Genomic DNA, 6509 nt, shown 5'->3' on the forward strand with positions numbered 1-6509 from the left:
AGGAAAGGAAGCAAGGAAAAATAGAATATATACTCTGATTCTCATGAATATCTTATCAAACCTTTTTGGAGGAATCTGACAGGCTTTTTTTTAGTTGAGCACTATAGTTAATGAAGTACGAGAGAGAGAGAGAGAGAGAGAGAGAGAGAGAGAGAGAGAGAGAGAGAGAGGAGAGAGAGAGAAATTTAATATCTTTACATGATAGACAGCAAGTGTGTGTTGTATGTATATATATATATATATATATATATATATATATAATATATATATACATGTATATCTATCTATCTATTTATCTATCTATCTATCTATCTGTCTATCTATCTATCTATCTAATATATATATATATATATATATATATATATATATATATATATATATATACATACAGAGAGAGAGCAAGTGTCTTTGTATATATATATATATATATATATATATATATATATATATATATATAATATGTTTATATATATATATGTGTGTGTGTTTGTGTATGTATGTATGGCAAGACATATAACTATTCAGTCTAAGAAAGATGGAGGGGGTGGGAAGGATTGAACATGTGGGTATGCGTTTTCTTGCCTGCCTATCTAACTAAATATTTAGCCGTCATTTATGACTGGACGCGTACACTAGTATCTCATGTAAATACTTTGACATGATTTTCTCACGATAGTTTCTTTGCCAACGACCTTTTGACCTTTGTTCTTGATTCTCAAAAATATCTGAAACAATTTATATTCAATTTTATATTCAAAGGTCACTTATGAACATGGAGTTACCATTTGACAAGTATTTAAAGGTTTAAAGGTCGCTCATGAATGGCAGAAGCAAGGGACAGTGGCAATGTCCTAGAGACTGACTATATATACATATGATCAGTGCCCATGCCCCATCTCCACTCAAGGTAGGACCCGGGAGGGTCAGGCAATGGCAGTACCTTAGAGACTGACCATTTATTTATATGTTCAGTGCCCATGTCCCATATCCACTCAAGCTAGGACCAAGGAGGGCCAGGCAATGGGTGCTGATGACTCAGCAGGTAGATCTATAGGCTCCCCTAAACCTTCCATCCTTAGCTCACAAGGATGGTGAGATTGTAGTCACTACGAACAACTATCGTGTTTGAGCGTGACTCGAACCCCAGTCCAGCAGATCACCCGGCAGGGTTGTTTCCAATAGGCTATCATTTCTGTTAAATCAAATTATTATTAACTCCACCAAGGAGATTATAAAATCACCCGCGTTTATTTATTTATCTGTTTGTTTGTTAGTATGATTACGTCAAAATTTCTTGCTAGATTTTGACCAAATTTTAACAACGAATATGTATTATGCTTCAAAATAACGCATTAAATTTTTAGGTGATCAAGAATAAGTTATGTTAGCTGATGTGATAAATTGGGGTAAATCAAATGTTTTATGTAAGTTAATTAATGTTTAATATATATCTAGTGTACTCGACCGGTCAAAATAATGGGTAAATATTTCGATATGCACGACCACATATTTAACCTTTCCCCTTTCCTAATTACAACCAGCAGTTTGGGCAATTTGTGGGAGATTATAGTTTTCGAGTGTATTTCCTGGTGGACGTCCTCTCAACAGTGTTTGACTAATCCCTCTCCCTTTTACCAGAGGGACGGGGAGAGACCGAAGAGTTATATGACTGGCAATGTCTCGGAGCGTATCAGGAAAGATATATATCAATCATCAATCAATCAATCAATCAATCAACTTTATTTCGTATACTTAATATACATAGATAAATACAATTCTTTTTAATATACATTAGTAGGAAAAACATATTTTTTTAGCTATAAAAGCAAAAATAAGGAATAAAAAATATAATTTTAAAAATGCTATAGAATCGTAAAAAATTAAAAATGTAAAATTTTGAGATGACAATTTATATACATAAAACACTATTTCTATTTTAGAATAAAAAAAGGAAATATTAGAGATAGAAATATAACCTCATCATTTGTCAGCAGATATAAACGATATAGAATAAGTTTAAAATAAATAAATAAGTAAGTAAATTTAGAATGTTTTTTTGAACTATGAACTAGTTTTATCAATAAAAAGATTGGGTTTTTGAATATATTGAACATCTTCACTTCTTAAAAGGCCAAAAAGTCATATAATGCATAAGATACAAAATCATATAAAATTATCCAAAAAAAAGACAAAAATGTACATTCAAAGATCCCAACAAATTCACTATGACAAGGATATAAACCAAAATCTACATACTAGTATGTACAACTCATAGCCACATCAACTATATTTTTTTTTCTTTCTTTCTTCTTTTTTTTGATACATGATATCCCCTATAAATGACCAACTTCAGTTCCCGAGCGAACATCATGCCTCTGCACCCAGTGAAGACGAGACCCTATACAATCAATGTCATTTTCAAAAAAATCAACACTATACACTCCCCCAAGGCAAGTTAACAATGAACAAAAAATCTCACCGTCTCGTAGAAAACTCATACCAAGTCGAAGAATATGATTTGAAGTTTTAAAAAGTCTTTTAAAATACCTGGCTTGCACATACAAAACATGAGGTCTTAACAGTAGCTTATTTCACATATCAGCCACATCACGACTACTTGTACATATAGGCAGCCCAACCATCTTCTTTAATGCTTTACCATAAGCTACTTCAAACCCTTTAAAAATCTGCTTTCTGAATATTTTGACAATATTCCAAACAGATAGTCCATAATCAGGATTACAATACGAATTAAAAAGGTATAAAAACACTTCAATAGATATATTATTAAAATTTCGAAAAAGCCAATTAAATTTAGAATAAAAAGAATTTAGCCTGACTTTGACATCCGAAATATCCATTGAGTCATTTACAATGTGAAAACCTAAATATTTATAACCCTCCACTACTTCCAACTCATCATCTCCAAGAGTTACCTTCACTGGGTTTGAAGCCAAACCCGCCCTTTTGAATATCATACATTTTGTTTTATTTGTGTTTATAATAAGTTTCACCTTTTCAATTTTTCCTTTTAAATTTTCATATAATAGGCTTAGATTATCTTTGGTATCAGCCAACAAAACAATGTCATCAGCATAGGCTATGATGTTCACTCGTAATACACCCAATTTGCATCCTTTATCTATTTTTACAATTTCTTCCAAAATATGGTCAATATACAATTTGAATAGAAAAGGAGAAAGTATACCTCCCTGTCTAACACCAGTATCTATATAAAAATATTTCCCTTTATTCCCATTCCATAAAACTCGTGCTCTCTGGTTTCTCAGGTAATTCATTAGAAGGAGAACAATATCTGGTGGTACATTTCTTTTAATCATTATATCACCCAACAAGAAATGATTAACAGTATCAAAAGCCCTAGAAAGGTCGATGAACAGGCCAAAAGCTTTTTCACCCATTCTTGTGTATTTGTTTATTATTTCCTTAAAAAGTAAGCATGCATCACTAGTGGAAGTTCCCTCTTTAAACCCAAACTGCAATGAATTAAAACTAATTTTTTCTTCCATAATATCTAAAAGATGCATTTCAAAGAGTTTCAAGATAAGTGACGACTGCATCACCGGACGGTAGTTTGATGATTCAGAAACATTTCCTTTTAGGTCCTTTATTGTAGGATTAATATCCCCGCCAAGTAATTCCAGAGGGAAGTAACAATGACCATAACAGGCGTTCATAAAATCACACAACAAACTCAAAAACTGATCACTACCCCTTTTCAATAATATAGCATGAATTCCGTCATGACCAATTCCATTTTTAAGTTTTTTAATCAACCTTTTTAACGTATCTAATGATATCTTAATGTTGAATTTTCTGTTATTTATCCAATATTCATTTAATTTCAATAGTAGCTCATTTTCTGGGAGTTCATTTGAACTGTTTAAATCAAACGATAGAAATTTATTATTAAAAATCTGTATTATATTTTCTATATTATTTTCCCCATCAATTATTTCTGATTGTTTCGCTTTGTTATTCTTTTTCCCTACATCCCCCCAGAATTGTTTCATATCTTTGTCCTCAAATTTTTCTTGAATCGATAAAGACCTCTCAGCAAATTCATTTCTCTTACATTCATTTAATGCCTCTTTGAAATATTGCGACTTCCCCTCATTTGATCGAAATCTGGGCCCGCGTGTATTTTTCCTGACTGCAACCACTTTAAATATTCCATTCTGGCAGTTTTGTATTTACATTTTACATTACGATTCCATCCAGGTATCACTTTATATTTACATTTTCTCTTTATTGCCCTTGAGTAAAGAGAGCTTTCCTCTTTTACAGACATTGCAAGTGCAGAGTAAAAACAATCAATTTCCCTGAGATGTTTACAATCTCTACAACTCAAAGAACAGCAGTCAAATGATGCATTACTTACAAAGCTACCCACTCCAGACATCACATTTGCTCCAATAAGACAAAGTTCATTTGAAGAAAGTTTATCCCAGTCAACATAGTACCTAATTGTTCCGTCTCCAGGACCCAAATATGATGGTGTACAAGGACTTCCAGCATCAACAACCACTTCAGCTTCTACTGGCAAATGGTCCGAACCAATTATATCATACAATACTCTGATATTCTTCACATAGGTATCATTTTCCTTTCTCCCAACTATATGGTCTAACCATTTGGTATAGCTACCCCCAAAGGACAAAAATGTGAAAGTAGAGTCATCCAGAGCACATACATCAAAACATTCAAGTTGATTATCTTTCATAAAATCCGTCAAGTGATTCCATGAGCGGCCAGAAAAAGGGTCTGCATTAAAATCCCCAATAAAAAATATAGAATCATATCTAATCTCAGTTAAAATATATTCAAGGTAACTAAGTGAAGCCAAATAATCATTCAAAGTCTCTATTCTACAAATATCGCTTTGGATATATACATTTACAAACACAAGTAATTTTTGGTTATAAAGAACGGACATTACAATAAAATCCTTCTCTATAATAATCTTTTTGATATGAAGAGAAGAACTCTTTTTCCAAAGACAAGCTAACCCACCCTCACACCTACCTGAAAAAGACTCAATAGCTTTCTCCGAATAGACTGCCGGTGACCCTATTACTTCATAATACTTATCAATAAACTGTAAATCACCAAGTCTGTTTTCTGTAACAAATGTTTCTTGTAAAAATATAAAATCATACTGACTTACCGCAAGCTCTCTGACCAGATCAATGTTTTTCGCCAGAGAGCAACAATTATATGTGCAAAGTTTCAATGCCATGATAAATAGAAAGCAAAGGTACAAATATCAACAATGATATAAAATAAGCAAATGGTTACACTAATAATATAAAAAATTTGTCTTATTGTCTCTTTTTGTAATATTTGTTTACTATGACCCCTTCAGGCCATGACTCTGAGTCAAATAAGCTTTCCCTTTCGTCTAAATTTACTGTTAGTTTAAAAGCTTTGCTCTCTGAACTGAAGATTTCCAGTTCTTCTATCTTAATAACGTTTATATCAAAGACTTCTTTAACAAAACTTTTAATATCATTTGAGTCAACTTTCGTATCCACTCTTCCAACAAAAACATCAACAGTTTTTTTCACTCCTTTGAACGAGTGGTGACCCGTTTTTTTAACACCAGTCACTTTAAAATTTCGTTGTTTACGATTCTCATCTTGACTGTTTCTCTGAGTTTTTGCTGTAAGTTTAGGTTTATTTTTCTTTCCAACGACTGTCCAACCCTCTTCTTCACTTCTTCGACTATCTGCATCTTCTCTGTAGGCTGACAAAATCTCTTCAAGGTCTCGGCCCTGTCCAGCAATTTCTGAATCAGAAGATGAACCATTTTGTCCCTCAACAAGGTTGTTTTCAGTAGAATTTGGCATGTCTTTTACGTTGTTTACATCTTTTCTTGAGTTTTTTTTGGATGGCCTAGATGCAACTGCTGAGTAAGATAAATGGGTATTATTATCTTTTTCCCCGATACAAACCCTCTCGGGGAGAGATCCCTCTCCACTGACCGACATCCTGAAAGATTGCACATCCTGCAATAGCTCCATCTCATCGGATAAATAATTTGCGGCTTCATTTATACCTTTGACCGCACAACTGAATTCATTTCTAAGGTCTTTGACATCTTTCCTCACTTGTCTCACAGAATCTGCAGTATTTATTACCTCAGATCTAATATCGACAAACTTCGGTAACACTTCATTTATTTTATTTACGTCTTCCGATAATCTTAATATCAGTGGGGCAATAAATTCCATACCAATGGGAGGCATTCCTTTATAGCTCTCACACACAAATTTTATCCTCTTGTTTGAAGCAATTACCTCTTCACTGTATTCCAATACATCCTTTAAGTCTTTTCGTTTTTTCACTGGGTCCCTCCTCCAAACAAGGTCCTTATGAAGAATATTTGCAAGCTCGGATTTCGCAGTCTTGATATTTTCATGGGAATAAAAACAATCAGCTACATCTAATAAAGTTTCTTTAGTAAAATCATTTTTGGCAGAAGTTAT

The sequence above is a fragment of the Palaemon carinicauda genome, chromosome 37 (assembly GCF_036898095.1).
Source record: "Palaemon carinicauda isolate YSFRI2023 chromosome 37, ASM3689809v2, whole genome shotgun sequence".
In the NCBI taxonomy this organism is placed as follows: Eukaryota; Metazoa; Arthropoda; class Malacostraca; order Decapoda; family Palaemonidae; genus Palaemon; species Palaemon carinicauda.